General features: G+C 42.7%; 1 long non-coding RNA gene across 1 annotated transcript; it reads left to right on the top strand.

Moving 5' to 3' along the window:
* Positions 1-598: 598 nt before the first annotated feature.
* LOC307212679 lies at positions 599-26,297 on the top strand. Its single transcript, XR_013837086.1, has 4 exons — positions 599-693; positions 23,466-23,601; positions 24,443-24,561; positions 25,539-26,297. It is a non-coding gene; the product is annotated as an uncharacterized lncRNA (long non-coding RNA).
* Positions 26,298-26,598: the final 301 nt, after the last annotated feature.

The raw sequence follows: 26,598 nt of genomic DNA on the forward strand, positions 1-26,598 counted from the left end.
AGCAAGGCTAGAATGTAGGTGCATCCCATGCATGCTGCCTCAGGAAACACAGAAGAAGGTAGGAAACACAAATGTGATTAACACAAAGAGCAGCTAAGTGAGTTTTCAGCTTGAGATCTGAAGCGGGGAACCTTTCCCCTCAAACAGGGGAAGCTTCCCCTCTGCCTGAGGGAAGGACACAAAGGTGAGGAATCTGTGGCCCTCTGTATGCTGTTGAACCCCCAGCCAGCTCAGCAGGGATTATGGGAGCTGTGATCTAGAAACCTCTTGAGGGCCTCAGGCTTGCCGCTCCTGGTTTAACATGCTGAGGTAAACCACATGCACACTGTGTGGATGCTTTTTTGGCAACTTTGTGTAAAGGTCCCATATTTATTGCCCTTTCATTGTGATTAAAAAGCAAAGTCCCTATGGCAGTGTTGTTCTGGCAGAGTTACTGGCTGACATGAAACAGACCAGCAGAGTGCAGTAGCAGCCTTTCTAGGAGCCGGTGCTTAAATCTCCCAACATGGCATTCTTCCTCCTACTTAGATGTGTGATCCATATCTCCATGGAGAAGAAACCAGTCACTTTCTAAGTTTAGACTTTCCCCCTGCTTAGTATTCCCTGCATGCCCTGCAGTGAAGGCATAGAGAATTGCAAAACTTGCTGATGCTCTTCTCAGAGGTCTAATGAGACTGGCCTCATGAACTGAAGGTAAGTTCCATTGTTCGGGGGGAAGGTAAGTTCCATTGTTTAGGGAGGAAACCCCAAACTTTGGTGATTACACTAAATGCATTGAAGACTCATGTCTTGAAACATCTGAGGATGAGGGTCAGGGTCAACAAATGATGTGGTCTGGGATTGGGGGCCAAGTAGAGTCCCAAGGGCCAGATATTTGGCACCAGAGACAGAGGTTCTCCACACACACACACACCCAATAGCCTTACAGAGCAATCCTAAGCATGTCTACTCAGAAGTGTCCCATTCCGTTCATTAACAGCAGCAACAACATACCCTTTAAACATCTTTTCATTCAGACTATTCAAAGCATTTAGATTAGTAATTCAGTTCTTTCCTATGCATGACCGAAACTCATTTTTCTCCAAAATTAGGCAATCATAGCAAACACAAAGTGCAGATGATGTAAATTAATATTTGTACAGTATCAGATCATCTGGCATTAAATCAATCTGAAGCTATAAAGGTCAGGTGCTTGTTGAACACTATAGCTGGATTTCTCGCTCACAATTAAAACAGTAAAGCAAAGCTTTGAATCATATTAGATTGATATTTAGTTTAACTCAGTACCAAAGGCCTTAGCCAACAGCCAGGGTCTCAGCAAAGATCCCTCTAACACCCATCTACACCCATTCTAATTAGAGATTAGTGTTTGGTGTCTTCTAGATGCAAAGTGTATAATTAATAAGTGATAATAATAATAATATATTATTTATACCCTGCCCAGCTAAATGGGTTTCCCCAGCCATTCCAGGCAGCTCCCAACAGAATATTAAAAACACGATAAAACATTAAAAACTTCCCTAAACAGGGCTACCTTTAGATGTCTTCTAAAACTCAGTAGTTGTTTATTTCCTTGAAATCTGGTGGGACGGCGTTCCACAGGGCAGTCGCCGCTACCAAGAAGGCCCTCTGCACTGGACCTCACCCCTGGCTGAACGATGGGAGTGGAGACGCTCCTTCAGGTATACTGGGCCAAGGCCATTTAGGGCTTTAAAGGTCTGTACCAACACTTTGAATTGTGCTCGGAAATGTACTGGGAGCCAATGTAGGTCTTTCAGGACCAGTGTTATATGGTCTCAGCAGCCACTCTCAGTCACCAGTCTAGCTGCCGCATTCTGGATTAGTCGCAGTTTCCGGGTCACCTTCAAAGGTAGCCCCACATATACTACATGAAAGCCAGCACAAACCATTCTATAACCAATGTGGTCTCCAAATCATTGGTGTCGCTGCATGCATCTCTTCACTTTCTCTCATATATCTGAATGGTTGTCATTATTACCTCCAGGGAAAAGTATCTCTGTACTTGGAGACACTTTTGCAGCAATACAAAAGCTGCCCTGCAAATGGAACGACCCTCAGCTGACGCGGTGAGATGTGTAATGCATCTCAGTACACAAGGCACACAAAGATACACTAGGATGCCGCCACACACACACACACACACCTTGAAATTCCCAGTGTCTATTTGCAACATACAAACAGTTCCTCCATAAGCAACTGCCCTCCCCACATCAGGGACTTGAGTTGGTATTAGCTGAAAGAGAGCATTCCATTTCGGCATTAATTGGCTGGCTTGCTTGCTTGTTGACATTTATGGCACTCCATATGGCTCCAAGGGATCCCTTAGGGTGGCCAACAACATGCCATAGAGCAATAATAAAACCCATTAAAAAGTAATAACATTAATCAAGGTAAGCAAGGCAGGGGAAGGTGAACACGGCAATGCTAAAAACCAATAACAAAGCCAATGAAATAACCAAACCGATTTTGTATATTCTTGATACAGTAAGAAAAACTAAGGATGCCCCAGAGGAGGGTGGAATAAAATGATGTTTACCAGTTTTCTTTAAAAGGGGGACAGAAGGGGGCCCATCAAACATCCTTGGGATCCATAAGAAGGCTGGTGCCATGCAAATAGACAGCCTAGTGTATCAGACAATGTCAGAAATCAGAGCAAGTCTCTAATGGCCGTATTGCAAGGATGGGGAACCTGTGGCTCTTCATGTGTTGGTTAGGGATGATGGGATTTGCAGTCCAATAACATCTGGAAGGTCATGGCTTCTGCTCCTCTGTTGGGAGGAGGAATACCACACCTCTGTGGAAGGCCACAAGAAGTAACACTCTCACACTTTGAGCTGGCAGCGTTTGCCGACTCTTAACACAGCTCTGTCATAGCCATGTTTTCCAAAGGACTCACAGTTTGACCTCTCTGAGAGGCCATCTTTGTACATTGTCTAAGGAAGGACATTCAGAACAGAACCAGGAACAGAATCAGTAAGAGTGAATTTGCAAACCCTCTTTCCAACCTACATAATTTTGGGAAAGAACACAGTCTAGTGAAATTTCAGCTCCATTTATAGTGCCAAGTTCTTTCGGGTGGGTTTGAAAACAACAGAGAGTTGTGAAGTTTTAATTTAAGGCCAAATACAGATTGTAGCATACAGAGAATAACTCAAAAACCAAGGACACCTTTCCCCTCTCTCTGATCAAAAAATACCACCTTTGATCTGAGTGGAAGACAAAGAGATGTATGAAACTGTAAACAAAGGTCTATGCCAATCCTAGACTTAACAACACTTCAAATAAGAAAAGCATCTAACGATACACTTTTTTGTACCTTTGACACCTTGTTTTCTGGGCTTTTGTCACTGTGTCACCCAGGACAAACAGTGTCTCCATTTATTCTCTCTCTCCAAGAAGAGAATAAACCATTTTTGTCATTTAAGTACGAAAGCAAGTTGCTTGGTGAAACCAGGATGTAGTATGGAAATCAATGTGACACACTTGCTATTTTTCTAGAACCAAACATATCCCCTTCCTCTTGAACTAAACTAGAATGAGGTAGGTAGCCGTGTTGGTCTGATGCAGTAGAAATATATATTTTTAAAAATTAAAAAATTGTCAAGTAGCACCTTAGAGACCAACTAAGTTTGTTCTTGGTATGAGCTTTCGTGTGCATGCACACTTCTTCAGATACCTCTGAAGAGACAGTTACAGATAGGTAGCCGTGTTGGTCTGCCATAGTCAAAACAAAATAAAAAAATTCCTTCCAGTAGCACCTTAAGACCAACTAAGTTAGTTCTTGGTATGAGCTTTCGTGTGCATGCAGATACTTCAGTGTATCTGAAGAAGTGTGCATGCACACGAAAGCTCATACCAAGAACTAACTTAGTTGGTCTTTAAGGTGCTACTGGAAGGAATTTTTTTATTTTGTTTTGATTCTGAAGAGACCTCATTCTAAACTAGAATGATTAATAAAACAAATATGCAGCCAGGCTTTCTCGAAATGTTCACCTGTCTGATCCAGTTAGGAGGAGGGAAAGTCGATTTAATCTGTGCTGCTAAGCAGTTACCATGTGTACTCAAATCTCCAAAATGCCAGGAAATTGAGGCATTTAAGGGTCTCGCGGCTACGTGGGGATTTTAATCCCAATCTCCTCAATTCATACCCAATTCTGACCACTGCGCCATACCGAACCTCTTCCTACATACCACGCTTCCCTATTGGCTAATGCCAGTTAAAACTTGGGTGGTGCATTAAGAGCTCCACTCCCTGCCTTAGTTAGGTACACTAATGGATGCCATCCCTCTTTGAACAAGCCCCACTTCTGTGATCAGTCTCCTGTGCCTGACTGGCCAAGGCTCCTACTTTGTAGGAGGAGCCTGTTGTTAAACATACAGGATCCCTTTCACATGGCTGCCAAACACAGGGCTGCCAAGGTATATAGCCCTGTGGTACATTAGTGCTGGGGGTGCCAGCATGGTTTGTAGGAGCAATCCTGCATCTCCCTCCCATAACTGCTGAATGGAGAGGGTATCTGGAGGCTATCAATGGCTGCTAACACTGATGGCTATGTCTTACTTCCACTGGCAGAGGTAATATGCTTTTGAACACCAGTTGCCGAAAACTACAGGAAGGAGAGTGCGAGACATCTGGCTGGCCACTGTGTGAACAGGTGAAGAGAGAAAAAAAATGAGGAAAAAAGGGGAGAAAAAAATTGCTGAAGGAGAGAAAAAAAGAAAGGAACAGAAACAAATTTACATACATATTCTTGGGGAGGAGGGAATGGATTCTAGGCCGAATTTAATTTGAAGCAAAGCCTCAATTCTGTCCTCTTACATAAAAGGTAAAGGGACCCCTGACCATTAGGTCCAGTCGTGGACAACTCTGGAGTTGCGGTGCTCATCTCGCTTTATTGGCCGAGGGAGCTGGTGTACAGCTTCCGGGTCATGTGGCCAGCATGACTAAGCCGCTTCTGGCGAACCAGGGCAGCACACAGAAATGCCATTTACCTTCCCGCTGCAACGGTACCTATTTATCTACTTGCACTTTGATGTGCTTTCAAACTGCTAGGTTGGCAGGAGCAGGGACTGAGCAAGGGGAGCTCGCCCCGTCGCGGGGATTCGAACCACCAACCTTCTCATTGGCAAGCCCTAGGTTCTGTGGTTTAGACCACAGTGCCACCCGCATCCCTGCATTCTCTTACATAAGGTGCATCTATTTTAGGAGTAGATCTCATGCTGAAAGAATGGTCACCCTCACAAGAAAGAGAGAGGATTAAAGAAGGCGCAGGTTTGCTTAAAATCGGCATATGCTGTGCCAAAATCCCAATGGAGCAGAAAAGATTATTGATGCATGCGACCACAGCTGCGTGGATGTCATTGGCCCAGAGATGGAAAGAAGATGAAGTCCCAACCAGAGAAGAATGGCAGATTAAGTTGATGGATTATGCCGAAATGGCAAAAGAAATCAGGGAGACCAAAATCTTAATAAGAAATGGGGAAAATTTATAATTGATCTTAAAAATCATTGCAAACAGTTAAAACTGTTAGTAGGATTGGAATAACACTTGCAGTTTAATGGTGAATTTTGGATATAATGGAGTTGTAAAAGATTTGGATTATTATAAAAGATGCAGGAAGAAATGACTAACGATAGGAGCCACAAAGGGGAGGAGGGAAGTCCAGGAGATTCTTTGGCATCTTGTTTTTATGATGTATATTGGATATGTGATTGTAAAACTTTAATTTGAAAAACCAAATAAATAAATTTATTTTAAAAAATTAAAAATAAAATCTGCCCGTGCTGATTTATATGTGTGTGAGCAAATAAAAAAAATAATTTCTATAATTTTAAATAGAAACACAGTGTGTCTCTCGCTATAGTGGGAAAGGCTATGACCCAGAGACCTGGATGCCCTCTCTGTTTGTTTCCCAGGTGCACACAGTGTAGTGCAAGGTCTCTGCTCTCTCTCCATGTGGCTCTTTATCTTTAAGCCTCAGGACCTCAGCTAGGCAGCCTTTCAAATACCAGGCTCTTGGAACTTTGCTGCACATTTTAAACAAGAGAGCTTATTGCCTGCTGAATTGTGCTTTTAAAGGTTGCTTCTGATCTGTGGATAACTTGAATTAAAGTCTTGTGATCCTGGTCTTGTGCTTTGTGGCTACGGCTGTTAGCTGCTCTGGGTTCCAGCATGTGGAAGGATGGAATTTAAGAACAAGAAACGAAGAAAGCACAGCTGCAAATAGAGGACTTCTCCATGTAAAATCAGATACACAGCCACCCTCGGAGGAAAGGAACACTCCCAACCATTTGGGCAATGTTGTGCAAATGCTTTTCCTCCATTTGTAGGCGCTGTCCCAGCTTCATCACCGCTCTAAAATGGAAAAGGAGGTGTGCCAATGCCAACAAAAGACCAGGGCACTTTACAAAGGCCATTCTATGATGCTAAGACTGTCACTAGTTCTCAGGAGGGATTCAGACACACACCAGAACTTTTGGTTTGTACGGTTGAAGTGGGTTAAAACACACTGGCTGCATTCACTTAACAGTTTATTCCAATTTCATGATGTTACCTCCCACATTATATTTGATTCACTTCTGGAATGATAGTGGAATATAGCACAAGTTCAGCTCTCATTCAGTGGCGTACCAGGGGTTGCCAGCACCCAGGTCTGCATGGAGGGGTTGGGAGGGAGAGAAATGGATGGAGTATACATACATTCAACTGCGTAATGGTGTCCACATCACCCAGAAGATTGCAGTCGCAGAGATAAGAAAAGAAGAGTCGTTCCATTGTCTGGAGAGGTCGCTTCCTGGTTCGTATGGAGAATCGATTTTTAATGGAGCCCAGTGACGGAAGGGAACAGCTGTATTGAGGCAACACTGAGTGTCGAAAGTTTGCGCCCCCTACCAATTTTCCGTCAGGGGCAACTGCTCCTGTCCCCTCCCATGCTACACCCCTGCTCTCATTTTCATATTATTTGCAAAGATAAATAGGTACCACTCCGGCAGGAAGGTAAACGGCATTTCTGTGTGACGCTCTGGTTCGCTAGAAGCAGCTTAGTCATGCTAGCCACATGAATGTAGTCTCAGTTGTCCTAACACAGCAAATCTGCTTTAAGAACAAAAACAAAATGGACTTTGTGTAGTTAAGAAACCAACAGAGAAAAGCACCCAAAAGCATGGAATGGAGAAATGATTCATGGGAAGACGTTTAAACACTCCAGTAGCAAATCTGGATGAGTGCTCATTGCCTTATAACTGCCTAGCAAACAAATCAGAACGAAAGCTCACTAAAGACTGGGCAACTAGTGTTTAAGCTTTGCACAAGTAACTCAGGATGAGTGCTAACTAAACATGTTGTCATGTGGAGAAGCCTTAACACATATGGTTGTGCATCATGACCAGGTTATGTGAGAATGCAGGATCTCACCCAGTGGTGAAGCTGCATGCTCCACTACCAGGGGCGGAGAGCAGGCGGGGGTGTGGCTGGTGGCCCCCGTGGGCGTGGTGCACATTCCGGGGGGGCATGGTGTACATCCCATGGCGTGGTGCGTGTTCTGGGGCCGTGGAGTGCTGCCTGTGGGGGTATGGCGCCTGGCGTGCGCGGGGTGTGCAGCGCATGTCCTCCTACCTGAATAGTGGTGTCGGAGGCGGTCCACTCCCTCCACACTCCTGTTCCTCTCCCAGTGATCTCACCCCATGCGGAAAAATTTGTTAGATCTGTTCATGCATAACTGTCTCTGGATCAAGGTAATGGCCGAGCAGTATACATATCGTAAATCATTTCGCTTTGTTATTTTTAGAGTGTTCAGAAACTGATAAATGTTAATAAATGGATAAGTTTGACTAACACTTGATGAACACGTAAGGCTCTTACATTTTATTTTTCTTTAGAGGAACTGTGCATCACAATTTTCACTTTGGGAGATTTTCTTCTTCCTCCGTTACTTCTGAAAGATAACAAGCTTTTATCAACTTTTTTAAAACCATGAAAAAACAGTTTCAAAACGCACCTAGTCAAACTGGTTTTCAGTGAAGCCATTTATCATCTTAGCGCTCAGTAAATTGGACTGGATCTCTTAGCCGAAGTTGAGCTTTCATCACATTGGAAAAGGGGAAGAAGGCAACCCCCGAGTGTTCCAGAAGATCAAAGCCTACATCCTTTGCTTCCGCTATCCAGCCTACAGCCATTTAATGCTATGATCATATCAGTTCCTGAGTTTCACTAACTTCAGATAGCTGCTTCATTTTGACTGCTGACCACAGGATATCATACAGATGAGAGTGATGGAGCAGAATTCAACATACCTGGTAATAACCGTACATCCAAGGACATCCCCCCCCCAAAGTCTATCAGTAGTAATGCAATGCATCTCTCATAGTGTGCAGGTGACCTGGGAGCTGGATTGGGTCTGCTGTGGTCCCTCTGCTACAAGGCCCCTTCACTCCCATCTTCATGTTCATTGCTTTCATTAGTTCCATGATAAAAGCAAATTGCTAGTACAGTGGTACCTCGGGTTACATACGCTTCAGGTTACATATGCTTCAGGTTACAGACTCCGCTAAGCCAGAAATAGTGCTTCAGGTTAAGAACTTTGCTTCAGGATGAGAACAGAAATCGTGCTCCGGCGGCGTGGCGGCAGCAGGAGGCCCCATTAGCTAAAGTGGTGCTTCAGGTTAAGAACAGTTTCAGGTTAAGTACGGACCTCCGGAACGAATTAAGTACTTAACCCGAGGTACCACTGTATTTGTCCTGTTCCATTTCTCAGCTACAAACAGTTAAGGGCAGCCTCCCAGAATGTGTTTAATACAGTAGTGGCTTGTTATGAAAAATGAGAGGATCGATGAAAGCAGCATCCCATCTCAATGGGAGAACTGGCACTCGCAAACGGAAGCCGAGAGGCCCCTGGAAATTCCAGACCCCTCAAGAAATAAGAATTCGAAAATGGAACAATCTTTTTTTTTTTATATAATAATTTTTATTAATTTCCACACATATAATAAAGAACAATGTAAAACAGTATCACATCATACTCATCGGTTCTTACCCTTCTTTCTTTGACTTCCCCATACCTCCCCATCCCTGCATCCTTGTTTAATAATTCTTTAGCAACCCTTGAGTCCATTATCTTAGTTCCCTTTCATAAAAATTTCTTAAGTTTTTTTGTTTACTGCTGCAATTCTTTACTTCTTACCCCCTGACATCCTAACATTCCTCAATTTTGCAATTATTTTTAAGATATATTTTGAAGTTCTTCCAGTCCTCTTCCACTGTCTCTTTCCCCTGGTCCCGGATTCTGCCCGTCATCTCGGCGAGTCCCATAAAGTCAATCACCTTTGTTTGCCATTCTTCCAGAGTAGGTAGTTCTTGCGTCTTCCAGTACTTTGCCAGTAGAATTCTTGCTGCTGTAGTGGCATACATAAAGAAAGTCCTATCCTTCCTTGACACCACTTGGCCCACCATGCCCAAGAGGAAAGCCTCTGGTTTCTTAGGAAAAGTCCACTTAAGGACCTTCTTAATTTCATTATAGATCATTTCCCAGAAAGCTTTAACCTTTGGGCAGGTCCACCAAAGGTGGTAGAAAGTGCCTTCAGTCTCATTACATTTCCAACACTTATTATTAGGCAAATGATAAATTTTTGCAAGCTTGACTGGGGTCATGTACCATCGGTAGATCATTTTCATAATATTTTCTCTTAATGCATTACATGCAGTAAATTTAATACCGGTGGTCCATAACTGTTCCCAGTCAGCAAACATAATATCATGACCGATATCTTGTGCCCATTTAATCATAGCTGATTTCACCGTTTCATCCTGTGTATTCCATTTTAGCAGCAAGTTATACATTTTTGATAAGTTCTTAGTATTGGATTCCAACAGTTCTGTTTCTAATTTTGACTTCTCTTTCTGAAATCCTATTTTCCTGTCCTGTTTAAATGTCTCATTTATCTGATGGTAATGCAACCAATCTCGAACCTTAGGCTTTAGTTTCTCATAACTCTGAAGTTTCACCCTTTCGCCATCATATTCTAAAATCTCATGATATTTTGGCCATTTAGAATCCATATTAAGCTTTTTTACTTCCCTAGCTTCCATTGGTGACACCCACCTAGGGGTTTTACTTTCCAGCAAATCTTTGTATCTAATCCAAACGTTATACAATGCTTTCCTTACAATATGGTTTTTAAAACTTTTATACACCTTTACCTTGTCGTACCATAAGTATGCATGCCAACCAAAACTATTGTCATACCCTTCCAGGTCCAAAATGTCAGTGTTCTCAAGAAGTAGCCAGTGTTTCAACCAGCAGAAAGCTGCTGATTCATAATAAAGTCTTAAGTCCGGCAGGGCAAACCCCCCTCTATCCTTTGCGTCAGTTAAAATCTTAAATTTAATTCTGGGCTTTTTGCCCTGCCAGACAAATTTTGATATATCTTTCTGCCACTTCTTGAAACATTCCATCTTGTCCACAATCTGCAGCATCTGGAATAAAAACAACATTCTAGGCAATACATTCATCTTAATGGTAGCGATTCGGCCTAACAAGGAAAGTTTCAACCTTGACCATATTTCCTAATCCTTTTTAACTTCTGACCAACATTTTTCATAATTGTCCTTAAATAAGTTCACGTTCTTGGATGTTAAGTTTACCCCCAGGTATTTTACCCTTTTTGTTATTTCCAAGCCTGTTTCATTCTGAAAACTCTCTCTTTCTTCCATTGTTAAATTTTTTTGCAACACTTTCGTTTTTTGTCTATTCAATTTAAAACCTGCTACTCGACCAAATATATCAATTAATTCTAATACTCTTTTGGTACTGGTGTCTGGCTGTTGCAAAGTCAATACTAGATCATCTGCGAATGCTCTTAATTTATAATGTCTAACTCCGACCTGAACTCCTTTAACCAACTGGTCCTTTCTGATCATGTTTAACAATACCTCCAGGACTGATATAAAAAGCAAAGGGGATATTGGGCAACCCTGTCGTGTACCTTTTTCTATAGGTATTTCTTCTGTTACCACATTATTTACAATTAATTTGGCCTTTTGTTGAGAATATATTGCACCTATACCGTTTTCAAAGCCTTGGCCTACCCCCATCCCTTGGAGATTCTTTTTCATAAAAGTCCAACAAATATTGTCAAAGGCTTTCTCTGCATCCACAAAAATCAAAACTGCTTTCCTATTAATGTCAACGTCCAACAGCTCCAAAATATCTATAATGTTTCTCACATTGTCTGACATATGTCTACCTGGGAGAAAGCCTGTTTGGTCCTTATGAATCTCTTCTGCTAAAACTCTTTTCAATCTTTTTGCCAAAATGTCTGCAAAAATTTTGTAATCCACATTGAGTAAGGATATAGGGCGGTAGTTTTTAACCTGGTTCTTCTCAGTCTCTGTTTTCGGTATAAGTGAGATGAAAGCCTCTTTCCACGATTCAGGTGCCTTTTTCCCCTTCAAAATTTCATTGCAAACTTCCTTCAATGGTTGTGTCAACCATTCTTTCAACATTTTGTAGTATTTGGCCGTCAGGCCATCTGGTCCTGGTGATTTTCCCAATTTCATATTTTGAATGGCACCCTCTATTTCTTGTTCTGTTATTTCCTCATTTAAGATCCTTTTACCTTGTTCTGAGATTTTTGGTAAACCGTATTTTCTGATGAATTCTTCTATTTCTTGCTCGTTAATTGACCCTTGTGCATACAATTTCTTAAAGAAGCTTTGAAAACAATTGTTGATCTCATTGGGTTTATGGATAATTTTTCCATCCATTTCTAAACTTGTTACAGTATTCATTTTCTGCCTTTTTTTCAATTGCCATGACAGAAGTTTCCCACATTTATCCGCTGATTCAAAAGTTCTTTGTCTCATTTGCCTTATCTTCCATTCTATTTGTTGGTTCATAAGCTCCATGTACTGCATCTGATAGAACTTTATTTCTCTCAAGATCTCATGGGATTTTGGTTTAGACCTCAACTTCTTCTCTCCTTCTTTTATTTTTTCTAAAATTTTTTCCTTCTTCTCATTTTGTTGCTTCCTCTTAATAGAATTTTGTTGAATCAGGAAACCTCGCATCACGGCTTTGCTTGCGTCCCAAATTATTCTTTTTTCCACATCTGTTTTCCTGTTGATCTCAAAGTAATCTTTTAATATTTTAAGGGCCTTCTTGTGGATCTCTTCATCCTTAAATAGGGGGTCATTCATTCTCCATCTAAAGGATCCAGTTGTTGTTAGTTTCATCTCCATCTTCACCGCATTATGGTCGGAGCACGTTTTTGGGCATATTTCTACTTTTTTTGTTCTTGACGCCAGACTGCTAGAAATCCAGATTTGGTCTATTCTTGTCCATGTCATTTTTGCTTCAGAGAAGAAAGTTCCCTCTCTCTCTAGAGGGTTCTTTATTCTCCAAATATCAATCAAGTCCATTGTTTCAGTCATTTCGAAAAAGATCTTTGGTAGTCTCCCTTCTTTTGAAATCACTTGTCTCTGTGCTTTGTCCATGTTTGTTGAGACAACTCCATTCATGTCTCCCATCATTAGGATTTTATAATCTAAAAAGTCAACTAATGTCTCATGCAACTTCCTAAAGAATTCGGCCTTCCCTTCATTTGTGGCATAAATTCCCACAATTAATATCTTTTCTCCTTGAATTTGTATTTCAATTGCCAGGTATCTTCCTTGATCATCTTTAAATATCAATTTTGGAGCCCACTTTTCCTTTGCATAGATCACCACACCTCTTTTCTTTACTTTGTCTGATGAGATAAATTCTTGACCAAGTCTCTTATTTATCAGTAATTTCCTATGTATCCTGGCAATATGGGTTTCTTGCAAACATATTATGTCTAATTGTTCTTTCTTCAAAATATGAAAAACCTGTCTTCTTTTCCGAGGAAGGTTCAAACCGTTACAGTTCCAACTAAGGAGTTGCAGAGACATTTTGTATTTAGGTAGCTGTTCCTCCAACTGCTCCAAGCTTCTGCTCTTCCTCCGATGGTGGTAGTGAAAGTCCAAATGACAAATTTGCTATATCAGGTGGTTCCCTCTCCTCCACAGTTCCTTTCTGCAGATCCTCCAGGTACCTCTCCAAAAATTGTTCTTTGTCCTGAATTGTTTTTATTTTAATCTTCCTTCCTTTGAAGTTAAAGGACAATCCTTGTGGAAACTCCCATCTGAATGGTATAGTGTTTTTCTTCAGCAGGTCTGCTAGGCTTTTGTAATATGTTCTCACCTCTAAAATGTATTTAGGAATGTCCTTAAAAATCTGTATCTGACAATTTTGGATCACCAATGCCTTTTGATAATGCAGATTCAATATTCTATCTCTTTCTTCTTTTGATCTCAGTGTAATTAGACAGTCCCTTGGTTTTTTATCCTGCTTTCTACCCAGTCGAAAGGCTGATATTATCTCAAGTTCCTCGTCTTCTTCCCATTCCTCCTGCCAAAAAGTTATGATGTTCTCTGTAAGAAATTTCACAAGGTTGTCCCCTTCCCCTTCAGGCACCAATCTAAATTTTAAGTTCTTCTCTTTACGTTGAAGTTCCAGTAAGGAGAGGGCTGCATCATGCTCATTCACTTTTTTAATAATAGGCCCAAACTTTTCCCTTGTCTCTTCAGCCGTTGTTTTTGCACTTTCTGCAATCTTTCGTGTTTCTGAATTTTCCTGAATTAATCTATTTATAGAATCTGTGTTAGATTTAACACTAGCTGTATTCACATCCAACCTTGTTGTCAACTCTGTTAATTTTTTAGAATTCTCTGTCGATAGCTTTGTCAATGCTTCCAGGGATTGATTTATTTTAAGTAGTGCCTGAGTCATAGGATCCATAGAAGCTGGTGTTTTTTCCTGCACAGCTGCAGTTCCTGATATAGAGCCCCTTTTCTTCTGAGATTGTTTTGCTTTCTGCCTTGTTACTATCTCTTCTGTAGGGGCACTCATATCCTCAAGGTCGTTTTCACAGAGTTGATTCCCAAGTGGAAAATCCCACTGTTACTTTTCCAAGTGCAACAGTTTCACATAGAACCCTCTAGAGGGAGCATTCAATTGTATCCAAATGGCAAAGATAGAAAAAAAAACAAAGAGGCAAGGAAGTATAACAGTAGCCAGAAGTTTCCAATATCCAAATTGTAATGTCTCTATTTTCTATGTGGCCAAAATGCAACAGGGTACGTCTAAGGTCCGGTAACTTTGTTGCAAACAAGCCCCCACTTCTCAAAGTTTGACAGTCCACGTCCCGGTGTCTTATTTGGGCAGCCCGACCCCGGGGGATTTGGCAGTGGAAGATCTTAATTTTCCATTAATTTTCCAGCAGGTTAACAACGTTCCAATCCCTTCCCCCCTTCTCCTGCCAATCTGGGGGGAGGTTTTAAGTCCGATGTCAGTTTGACAGCTTGAAAAAATTAGAAAGATTCCCTTTAAGTGCAGCTTGATTTTCGTTGCTTTATCTCTTCTGCAGTTCCGGGGAGGCAGACTTCCTTAATTTTTGCCTTTCCCGTTTTCAGCCAAATTTCTTTTTTAATGTCCCGTTACTTTTTCAATCTTACTCACGGGTGCTGTAGTCAAATTCCAATTGCAGGAAGGAATCGGCGCTCTCCGCTCATGGCGACGCGGCTTCACTCCGCTAGCTGGGTGACGACTCTCAGCACCGCGCTTACCCCGATGCCGCTCCGAAGCCTTTAAAAAGGCTCCTTCACAGTACCGGGGGGCGCAAAAGGTGCCCACCGAATCTCCTTTGTTCACAGGCTCCGCGCCTGTGATTTTAGGGGTCCCCCGCTTGCCGTAGCGGGTAAGACCCGAACTAACGGAGCAGTCCTGCCTCGGAGCTCGAGGCTCGGACCGCCATTAAGCGCTGGCGCCGACCGGAAGTCTGAAAATGGAACAATCAATATATGTTCATTTCAAAACACACTGCTTTAAAATTAAGAAAGCAAGAGTAGCTTCCTAGACTTCAATTGAGAAAGTGAAATCCACCTAAAAACCATCAAAGGCCATTCCTGCAGTTGTTTTATATCTGTTTATGTAGAGATAGATGATAGATAGATAGATAGATAGATAGATAGATAGATAGATAGATAGATAGATACGGTAGATAGAAGCTTGCTGGGGACATCTAAAGCAAATGACAAACCATTATTTTCTGTTTGGTGTTGGTAACAAAGGGATAACCCGCTTTTTATTCTGCTTACACAGAAAGGGAACTCTTGTGACACATTCTCTTAATGAAGAGCCCTCTTACTGCAGTGATCCTCAGATCTCTACCGAACGTCTTTGCCATCTCAAGATATTCCGCAAATGAGTGAACTTGGAAAGCCAGTCAATAGCAGCAAAGCTTGCAGCCCTTATCAGCACTGTGGTGAATGAATTGGCAGTTGTACTGTAGCCCAGCCATTATGCTTATCTTGAGGGTGAAATTTAATACAGAACGTAGAAATACCGTTTCCGTCCACCCTGAGCACAGCTGAAAAAATGAACGTGACCAAAACTTTTATTTTATGAAGGTTATATGGAAAGGAACTTTGAGTACCAAAACACAAAGCAAAAATCATTGTAGTGCTTGAGAACCACTTCACATATGCCTAGAGATGTAAAAATTCCGGAAATTTTGAGGCCATGAGGGGGGACCCCATTTTTCCGGCTTTTTTCCAGGCCTTCCCATCTCTCATCCAGCCACTGAAGCAGTTCTCCATAGCTTCCAGCAATTCTCCCTTGAAAATAGGGACATCCTATTCTATTATTATTATTATTATTATTATTATTATTATTATTATTATTATTACCCTGCCCATCTGTCTGGGTTGCCCCAGCCACTTTGGGCAGCTTCCAACATAAATAAAAAACATAATAAAATATTAAACATTAAAAACCTTCCCTATACAGGGCTACCTTCAGATGTCTTCTAAAGTTTGTATACTTCTCTCTTTGGCTCAGGGGTTGCATAACTCCATACCCTCCAACATTTCTCCAATGAAAATAGGGCTGTTCTAAGAAAAGCAGGATATTCTGGGATCAAATCAGAAACTGGGACAGCTTCTGTAAATCCGGGACTGTCCCTGGAAAATAGGGACACTTGGAGGGTCTGGTCTTCTATGTACCACTAATCAACTTCATCTACTAAATAGGTAACAGGAGCAATCGAAACCTCCTAAACCAGGCTGGGTGGGTGTGTTACATTAAGCAGAAGCTTCTCTCCACCCAGCTCTCCAGTGGCTAAGCTAGCATGTGCATGTTGAGGGATCTCCACAGCAGCCAGTGGAAGACTCTGAAATGGGGCGCTCTGAGGGCAGGGATTGGCTGAGCTAGCCTGGAATCTATCGGATTCCACAGCACTTTCACTACAGGCATGTTATGGCATGGAACTTGATCTGGGCCCAATTGCTGCACCAGCTCCAGGCTGCTGGATATGGCAGGGCTGTACATGTGGCAGTGGGCACTGTTAGAATTCCTGCTCCACGATTGGAGTCATGGGATTTTTGTCTATCACATGACGGTGTATGTTTTGACTCCACAAAGTGTGGGAAGTGACGGAGACAGGATGTTTGTGTTACTGTGTTCCGTGAAGTGGGACTATTGTCCTTTGTTCTTTCTCTTTGCCGTCTGATGCTAGAGAGAGAGGTAGCCATGTTGCACTGCTCCGTGTGTGTTTATATGTAAATAAAATGCTGAGTTGCTGAGGTCTGTCACACAAGCTGTGAAGACTCTGCAGATCCCTAAGTGTGCCAATGCCCCTTCCGATCTTCAGGAGGAGGGGGGGTTGTGGGATCACGACCCCGCCCACACTCACTCTGCGAGGCTGGCGTCAGCCTCACAGGAGACAGGGATTCACCCAATTAGCATACCCTGTGGCGCCAGCCAATTGGCTGGCGGCAGGGGCGGGCCTTCCTAGGGCCACTTAAGGTCAGGGCAGCCCCTGGCTCGCCCCCTTTCTTCCCTGGAGACGACGCAGTTGCTGAGTTGCTGAGGTCTGTCACACAAGCTGTGAAGACTCTGCAGATCCCTAAGTGTGCCAATGTCTGTTGGCATCAGTCGCTGTGATGTTCGGGCAGAAGAAAGGTTTTGAAGCTCCCGAACGATCAACCAGGAGGGAGGGAACATGCCAGTTGGGCATGTGTCTCTACCAGGGTCCTATTTGAGTGTAGGATGAGCTCCTAACAGGCACATCACTTTGTGCAGCCCCGCTGACAGGAAAAGAGGGCTTGGGTTGCAGTCCTGCTCTGCACATAAACAAGTGCTGTTGCAACTCCACAGCTTGATATATGCTGACCTTCAACATCCTGTGCTCAAGAACTTCAAGGTGAAGATTGGTTATTCCCAGGACATCATCTGAAGGCGCATGATGTGTCAACCTTGCTGTGGTCAAGGAGGTCTGGGTCTCTTCAGTGTCTGGGTGGAAGGCTGCTTGCCAACCACCTCGAGTTCCCTCACAGAAGATACGCTGGCTGCAAATGCAATAATTTAATATTGCCAGAATGGTTTTCAAAATCTTCATGGCTAGAACAAAGAAGGGTCACTCTGCCTTTCATTACACTCGGTATCGTTATGGCTGTGCAACAGCTTTTCCCAACAGCATCCTAAATAAAAACGCAACATATCCCAGAAAAAGTCTGGAATAGGAAAAGAGAAAAGAACAAAGTTGAACTTTGCCTTCCACCGCCTGACTTAATTAAGCAACTGCAGTAGCTGTGCACACAAAAAAAAATCAGCAGCCTATTCCCATTTCCCCTTAGCCTTCCAAGCGAATTTGGCATGGATTTTGGGGGGTGGCAGAGGCAAGTTTATCAGAAGGCATAAGGGAATTGTTTCTATTTTCTCCTGGCGCTTTTCTCTCTTTTTTTGCATATGTTTTGAAAAGTGACTGGTGAATCGATCAAAAAGCACCCAAAGGGAATAGGAATGGTTTCATTTTGGCAGTAATTAACTGATTATCATTTTAGGGCCTGATTCCCTCTGACAGCTGAGTCTTGCAGGGCATTCTCCAGTGGTTTAGGAGAAGTAACGGATGATATAACCAGTCTTGAACTTAATGCAAGAAAAAGTGATTTTCTTATATTGTAATGGCAGATGGCGGAAATCACAGAAAGGTAAATGGGAGAGGATCCAGAAACAATCAGGTCACAAGCAATCTAACCCTTGCAGCACATATTCTAAAGTTGGCAGCCACTATTTGGCTGCCTAATGCGGCAATTGCTCCTTGTGGAGGTTGTAGCATGGAAAGTGCCACCCACCTGCAAGATCTTCTGGCAGTAGGCATGGAGACTCATTGTGACATGGTTAATTGGTCTGACTCTACACTTAATGGCTCCACACTCTTAATAGTTTTAATGGTTCTACACTTCTTCTGTTGCCCTCTTTTTGTTATATCCAAATCATTTTGGGACTAATTGGCCGGAGAATCTGCAATGCCCAGCCAGACACCACCCACCCATGCTGATCTTTGGATCCACTTGGACAGGACAGAGTAAAAGAGGGCTTCCTATTTCAGCTACGTCTTGCTTGAACAACAAGGTCTTCCTTTACTGAATAGCCCAGGGGTGGGGAAGTGGATCTGACCACTTACCAGTCCATCACCTGATTTCACCATCAGGTGGAGTGCTGGCAATCAGCTGGTGAGTGGGACTTCAAAGCACAGCACAAGGTTCTTTGCAGAGTGCTTTGAAGTCCTGCTAGTCAGCTGATCGTTGGCGCTTCGGAAGCCCATCGGTTCTGAAACACCACCAATCAACTGATCTAAGGGGCTTCAGAAGCACTGCATGTGAAGTGCTGACAACCAGCCAACCAGCAGTGCTTCAGAAGCCTCTTTTTGGCCCAGCCCAGCCACCACTGTACTTTTTTTACATGTCATATACAGCATGCCGGCATGATTTGGCCAAAATTGCCTGATGGTCCAAATTAGGCCCATGGACTGGAGGACTGGAGGTGTAGCCTTTGTTCTTTGGTCCTGATTTCCAGCTTGCTTCATGATCCTTGTTAAGTTGTGGGTGAACATATCAGACGACACAGCGATTCTTAAAACAGCACTTGTTTATTCACAGGCCAGAACAGAACTGAGCTGAAGGGTACAGCCAGCCTGCTTATATAGAGCTCCACTAGAACGCAACAGTAACCATTTTCTGTAACTATCCAATCACGGAACGTCATTTTCGATCCCTTATTTGCATATGTGGACCTGAACTATCTACAGTATCCCCCTGCTGGCCCAGGGTGAGAACTTCAGTACATAACAATCCTGCATTACAGTTTGCTCCTTCTGTCCTGGTTTTTAAGTCATAAAATCTGGTTTGTTCCTCAATTCATCCTCCTGTGTCTTGGTCTCTAAGGACATCTCAAACTTCTACCCACATCCCAGCCTTGGCGATCAGTTATCCTAACCAGCACACAGGCCCAATCCAAACCCATAATCCAAGTGGTAATTTTCAAGCATTGCTTCCATCCGTATGCATTTCTACAGGTAATGTCAGAGTTAATTAAGCCACATCCAACCTCCTACCTTCCCTCCTGTCAGCCTTTACAATGCTCATTAATTATGAAGCTCAGATAACTAGGCTCTCTCCTATGGCGTGGTGCCGCTGGGAATGTGATGCTGAACTACTGCTCTGACCTTGGCTTGAAAGCTGTTTGGGGCAAGAGGCAAGGTGGAAGGAAGCTAACAGAGCAATGTGTTACACTTTGGGCAGGAGTCAGCATTAAACAACACCATGACTGTGTTGCTCAGTTACCTTTACATGTCATGTCTCTCCCATCTAAGTAGACAGTATTGTGCCTTAAGCAGGTTGGAGCAAATTTATTCTGAGAACTCAAATTCACACACCAGAAAATCTATGAATTTCACTGGGGAACCTTTCTCTGTCCAAAGTCCGCAGACGTTTGCAGACAACCCTTCTTGGCATGATGGTATATAATTTTTTGATGGAATCTAGTAACAATGGAAAACAAGCAATATATATTTACTTATATCCAAACCAAAAGAATACAAACACAGTGTATACTGACAAAATATCAACCATCTAAACCTGATATAGCGCACACAAGTTGTTGTTGTTGTTGTTGTTGTTGTTGTTGTTGTTGATGATGATGATGATGATGATGATGATTTTATACCCTACCTTTTCCTCTGACCTGACTCAAGCCGGCTTACAGATTAAAAACAAGAATCACTAAAAACATAGAAAAAAGCATCATTTAAAAAATAATGAAACATCAATAGAATTAGAACTATAGACACATATAAAATCTGTTTAAAACACACAAATAATTAAAATACCAGCAAATACAAAGTGAAAACAAAAAACAGTAAAATGGTGGCTCCCCTTTACTTTTCATATTTATTTGTTTGTTTGTTAATTAAATTTGTACACTGCTCTATACCCATAGATCTCAGGGTGATTCACAAAATAAAAACACAATAAATAAGAAAACAGAAAATACATAAGAAAAACAAAAACAACCGCAACATTCCCTGCTTCCGCAAGACATTTTAAAAGGGCATCGGGTGTCAGTCAGCCAAAGACCATACCAGTCAGATCAGAGCTATAATTAGGAAACACTGGCATTCAGTGTAGAACCATGCCTAGCATTGGTGGGTGGAGAATTGAGAGGTAATTTTCTAAATAATAATAATAATAATAATAATAATAATAATAATAATAATACAGTCATACCTCGGGTTACAGACACTTCAGGTTGTGTTTTGTTGGGTTACCTACCTGCCGAAACCCGGAAGTACCGGAACGGGTTACTTACGCTTTGCACATGCGCAGAAGCACTGAATTGCAACCTGTGCATGTGCAGACATGCCGCTGCAGGTTGCGAACGCTGTGGGTTGCAACCTGCATCCCGCACAGATTATGTTCGCAACCCGAGCGTCCACTGTAATAATAATAATATTTATACCCTTCCCATCTGGCTGGGTATAATAGGAATTGCAATGTTGGTGGTGATTGTTGATCTGAAAGAGAATTTGTCTAGACTGGCTTTTCAGTCAATGGTCTAAAATGTGTTCAAAGAGCACAAAGCGTTGATCTCCGAACCACAATGGAGCGACATGGCTTACATCGACTATAAGGCAGTGGCTTTTCATGCTTGCCGTTTGAAATAAAGAAAACTTTTGATGATACAAGTTATGGCTTGATCAATATTAGCACTCTCAACTGATGGTAATTGCACTCTGATTGATATTAGAATTACTAACCAAAAGGCTTCAGATAGATTAAAATTAATCAGGACATGTATTCTTTTTCTTCACAAAGGGGGGGGGGGGGGGAGAAACGAGGCCTGGGAAACCCTTGCAGCCTTCCAGTGGATGAAATATGAATGCACAGGATATATTTTCTGTCTAAAGCTGTGTGGTCAGAAGATGGCAATTATCGAGATATGTGCAGAGCAAAGTAACAGTCAGTGAATCATAAGGACATTTCCCACAACTGAATTATATCCTGCTCCAGGACACAGCGAAGCATTGGAGACAAAGCTGAACAAACTATCTTTTTATATAATAATAGATTGGATCATAAAATCCGAAGAGTGTCAGTATCTTTAAACGCCCTGTGGCCTTTTCTCCAAACTTCGGAGCAGTATCTCGGAATCAGTAATGGAAGTTGTGCTGAACAACCGAGGAGAGGGAGGGAGGGGAATTCGTATCGCTGCACTTTAGGCACCCTCCTGAACGGAACCAGTGGCGGCTGGTTCACTGACCCACCAACCTCAGCCTGCCCTCAGCTAGTGCCCTACTTGCCAGCCTTCTTACATATAGTAAGTCAGGGGGTGAAGGGTACAGGAAGTCAGTGGCGTAGCAGGGGGGGTGCAGGAGGGTCCGGCCGCACCAGGCGCAACATCTGGGGGTTAGGGTTAGGGGGTGCAAATCCACGGGTTAGGGGGCGCAAATCCATGGGTTAGGGGGCACAAATTACTTGCCTTGCCCCGGGTGCTGACAACCCACGCTACGCCACTGCAGGAAGTGCCTGCCATTGGTTCTGTCATTACCTTCTGTTGATCTCACTGAATTCTGCCCTACCAGTCCCAATGCACACCCTCCAAGTTGTTGGAAAAACACCCGGGAAGGCCACCACCTTCCCCCCAAGACACCGGGGCATCTTTCCGGTGGCCACCCTCTGGCTGTAAATCTTCCTCAGTCCAGAGAGACTGGTGATAAAAGATCCCTCCCTCCTGAGAGGAGCACGCTCATCTCCTCGCATCTCATAGCAGAAGAAGAGTTAATCAGTATCTCTAAAACTACTTTTAAAAGGTAATGGGACCCCTGACAATTCGGTCCAGTCGTGGTCGACTCTGGGGTTGTGGCGCTCATCTCGCTTTCTTGTCCGAGGGAGCCGGCGTACAGCTTCCGGGTCATGTGGCCAGCATGACTAAGCCGCTTCTGGTGAACCAGAGCAGCGCACAGAAACACCGTTTACCTTCCCGCCGGAGCGGTACCTATTTATCTACTTGCACTTTGACGTGCTTTCGAACTGCTAGGTTGGCAGGAGCAGGGACCGAGCAACGGGAGCTCACCCCGTCACAGGGATTTGAACTTCTGATCGGCAAGTCCCAGGCTCTGTGGTTTAACCCACAGCGCCACCTGCATCCCTTTATTAACAGTCTTTATATATATATATATATATATATATATATATATATATATATATATATACTTTATTAACAGTCTATATACAAAGAACACACCAGCATGACTGTGCTCTCTCAGCATCAGTACAGAACAGCCTAACACACAGAAGTGAAACTAAACTCACCAGCAATACTCCAACAGTCCTGAGACTTCCTGTCTCATGCTCTCAGGCACTCACATGATATAAACAACATAGTGCTATTTGCTGAGCAAGCTTGGGTGGATAAAAATCCTAACACGTGTCCCTATTTTCCTGGGGAAATCCTGTCCTCGTTTCTGATTTGATTCCAGAATGTCCCACTTTTCCTTAGGAAGTCTCTTAGGAAGAGAAATGTTGGAGGGTATGGTGTTATGCAACCCCAAGCCAAGGAGATAAGTAACTATACAACTTTCAGAAGACAGGCAGTCCTACAAAATGAAGTTTTTTAAAAAAAAATAAAATAAAAAATAATGTTTTATTATGTTTTTATATAAGTTGGAAGCTGCCCAGATGGAATATAAATAAAATTATTATTATTATTATTATTATTATTATTATTATTATTATTATTATTGAATAGGATGTCCCCATTTCCATCGGAGAAATGTTGGAGGATATGCCAATGGGCACCAGCCACCACTGAACAGAACTATCTATGACACCTGGGCCAGCTGGGAAATACTTCATCTACATTAAATTAGTTTTCCTAGAAAGTGAGGCCACCGGAAGAGCTGTCTCGGATCAGACAAAGGGTCCCAAGTCCAACATTCTGTTTCCCACGGTATCTGACCACATGCCTCTTGGAAGCCCAAAAGCAAGGCATGGAGGCAATAATCCTCTCCTATTATTTTTCTCCAGCAACTGGAGGCCTGCAAATGGCTATCATGACTAATGGTCACATTGACTTTTTCTCTATGGGTCACCTCAAGAGAAGGAAGAGGTGCCACCATGACCCGCCAGGGACTTCTCTTCCTTTTCTTTCTCCATGGAGTTGGTAAGTGGAGCAAACAGGGAGGCACTCCCTAGTATTATAGAATGCAGTACGCAATAGCAGAATGTTAAATATATTCTATTCCTCTGGTAAATGCTCTCAGCTGCTTGTGATTCTGAAAGTTTCCCCACACTAAAATGAATCAACAAGCTTCCCAATTTGAAGGTAAAGCGAGCACTGAAAGAGGCAAACGCAGAATCGCAAAGAATATTTAAAGGCCTTTCCTAGGGTTTCAGCACAACTCAATATCGTCCCCTATCAAATTGTGTTAATTAATGACATTAACTCAACTGAGATTTATTACTCCCCAACCAAGAGATGTATAATTAATACTCCTCGCCTATATATAGCTCTTTGTCACTACATTTAGGAATATAAGCCTCATTTATTCTAAGGTTATAATGAAAAAAATTGATTCGTGCAATTTTAATTGCTGTAATATTTTTCCCGATTTTTGCAGAGTTTCTTGGAATTTGTTAGAGCCACTAGCTCCTCAGAAACCTTTCTACAATGTTCATTTAGCTTCTGTCATTTCTTACACTAAATACAGTGGGGGCTTGATGGCTTATTTGATACCTGCATCAATCTTAATTTATTTCCATAATTTCCTCTGACAAATCTGTTGATGCCATTGACATCCTCTGCAGCAATCATTCTCACAGACTCAAGGTTATTTTGACATTTCCCATGCCCATAACTCACACATCTAGGACGTAGCCCAATTCTGCTGTCTTTTACCCTTCATCATGTTCAATACCTGTCCTTTACTTACCAGCCTGTAGGCTGATAGTCTTCATTATATCCTGCTTTGACTAATGTAGCATATTGCTTTCTCCCTTTGCAGGCCTGTGTACCGTGCCACTCCACATCAAATATATTGCAGCCAAAGCATTCATCTTCCTGGATCAATCCATTTGTCATTTTGCCCTGTCCTTTACATCTATGAAAGCCTGCATTTACCAGGTGACAATAGTTAAGATTCATGGAATCATACAATTGGAAAGATCATAAGCCCCAAAAGGGATGCATGCATGCATTATTTATTTTTAGAATATTTACCCCACTTTTTTACTTTAAAATAAGGTGGCCATATGACCAACTTTAGGGACGCGGGTGGTGCTGTGGTGTAAACCACTGAGCCTAGGGCTTGCCAATCAGAAGGTCGGTGGTTCAAATCCCCGCGGCAGGGTGAACTCCCATTGTTCGGTCCCTGCTCCTGCCAACCTAGCAGTTCAAAAGCACGTCAAAATGCAAGTAATTAAATAGGTACAGCTCTGGCGGGAAGGTAAACGGTGTTTCTGTGCGCTGCTCTGATTTGCCAGAAGTGGCTTAGTCATGCTGCCACATGACCCGGAAGCTGTCTGCGGACAGACGCCGGCTCCATCGGCCTATAGAACGAGATGAGCACCGCAACCCCAGAGTCTTCCGCGACTGAACCCAACGGGCAGGGCTACCTTTACCTTTACTATGACCAACTTTATGGAGGAGACCCCTCTGTTTGAAGGTCTGTCCCATCCAAGATGGGGGATAAAGATAAGGGAGACAGCAAGAGGGGCCCTAAAGTTGCCCATGAAGGGTGAACAATGCCTAGATTGCAGACTGAGCAGGCATACAGGTCATCATTGTCTTCCCCAGTATGGTGATATGCATTGCATTTCTATTTGAATTGAGTATACACTTAATTCAAATAGAAATACAATACATATCATAGAGTTGGAAGGGACCTTGAGGATCACCTATGTCCAACCCCCCGTAATGCAGGGATATGCAGCTGCCCCATATGGGGATCAAACCTGCAACATTTGTGTTATAAGCACCATGTCCTAACCAACTGAGTGTCATCCTTCCTGAATTTGCATCTATACATACAAATTAGTGTGTGCACATTTTATGGAAATCTGTGTCCTTTCTGGGTGTGTGAAGCGTTTCCTCTTTTTCAGTATTATATACATGGCCACACTACCTCCAAGGCCCTACAGGTGGCTGATAAAAGTCACATCCAACTCAGATCTGCACTGCTTTCTTCAACCACCAACAAAGAGCCAAAGAGCCATTGGCCGTAGACAGACCAGTGGAGGATTCCTTGATGTGTTGCCTGATCTTCTGATGCCAACTGAAGGGGGCCTCTGAGGAAGCCAGGTGTAAAGGCTGCCAATGATGACTGTTCTTGGGAGGGAGGAGCAGAATGGCAGATGGTCCTAGCCAGGCTAATGGATGAGGCGTTGCTGTTTTGCCCTTCTCTCTGGTCCTGAACATGTGGGAAACCAAAAGGACTATTTCCAATAGGAGACTTTGCAGTTGTCTGGGGTGACCTAAAAGAAAGAAAGAAAAAGGCAGCAATTGAAATGTACTTTGTGAAATGAACGTTACCAGAAGACATGTTCCCAATCATTTTCTGCCAGTATTTCTAATTAAAAATAGTGAGTCATGTTTGATGTAAATGTGCTCCTACGAATGTAATTTTACTGACATTGGATATGATGAAAAGGAAAAGAAGCCCATTAAATGAAAAGCTAAAGCTATTATTCTCCTGCCTGCTGTCTAAATCCCAAATGAATTACCGTATCTCAAGGAGTCATGAAACATGGAAAACACAAGTCTGCAACGCTGCTGGTTTGCAATGACTCTCATGCTTTGGGCCTCTGTAGCTAAGAAAACTGGGATGGGAATTATTGAACAATAAAGTCATCATTTAAGAACTTTGCCTCCAGTGACTGGTACTCATATTTGCATGATCAGAAAGTGCTGATGGCTATTTCATCCAGCGAAGCTCTCAAAACACACAAGCTGTTATCTTGAAATGAACATTTTCAATGTCCCTCACTGTTGAACTTACAAGATAGCTCTGGGAAAGGTGCCACAACATGATTTTAAATTATCCCTTCCTAAACTTGCCTTGAACACCCGGAGTTTCAGTCAAAATCCAGTCCTGAGCAATCTTTTGTTTAATTCAGTAGGCAGAGTCACAAGACTATGCTGTGGAGAACCAAGCTTGAAATC

Source organism: Podarcis cretensis, assembly GCF_951804945.1.
Source record: "Podarcis cretensis genome assembly, chromosome: 3".
NCBI classification, from domain to species: domain Eukaryota; kingdom Metazoa; phylum Chordata; class Lepidosauria; order Squamata; family Lacertidae; genus Podarcis; species Podarcis cretensis.